The sequence below is a fragment of the Fukomys damarensis genome, unplaced genomic scaffold (assembly GCF_012274545.1).
Source record: "Fukomys damarensis isolate Sample0158 unplaced genomic scaffold, DMR_v1.0_HiC HiC_scaffold_21, whole genome shotgun sequence".
Lineage (NCBI taxonomy): Eukaryota > Metazoa > Chordata > Mammalia > Rodentia > Bathyergidae > Fukomys > Fukomys damarensis.
In genome coordinates this window covers 13,204,499-13,204,781 of record NW_022900933.1, presented here as the reverse complement: position 1 = coordinate 13,204,781, position 283 = coordinate 13,204,499, and the positions used below count along the sequence as shown (strand labels likewise).

Sequence of the window (283 nt, the reverse complement as noted above, 5' to 3'; positions counted from 1 at the left end):
AAGAGAAAAAAGAAAAAGGGAAAAAAAATACAGAGGGGAAAAAGGAGTTTTATTTTCCTTCCACTGCCAGCCTCCGTCCCCTTCAACTCCTCCCCTAGACCTGGGTGGACCCTGCCTGGGTAATCGTTCTTTTCTATATTTAAAAACCACAAATGTGTTTGGTGGAGACTTAATTTTGGAATTGCAAGCGGCGTCTCCTGAGGACAAGGGGAAAGCCGGTGCCGCGCGCCCGCTTGCTGCCTGGAGCTCCCTGCTCGGGGAATCCAGGTCAGGACGCGACGCC

General features: G+C 51.6%; 1 protein-coding gene across 2 annotated transcripts in view; it reads left to right on the top strand.

Moving 5' to 3' along the window:
* The first annotated feature begins 249 nt into the window (after window positions 1-249).
* Window positions 250-283, top strand: part of Slc8a3 (solute carrier family 8 member A3) — a 151,948-nt gene continuing 151,914 nt past the window's right edge. Inside the window, exon 1 of one of the 2 annotated variants that reach the window (XM_033766782.1) lies at window positions 250-267. The gene's annotated coding sequence lies outside the window, so the exon portion shown is untranslated. The remainder of the gene's footprint in view (window positions 268-283) is intronic. The other variant, XM_033766784.1, reaches the window with a different exon arrangement.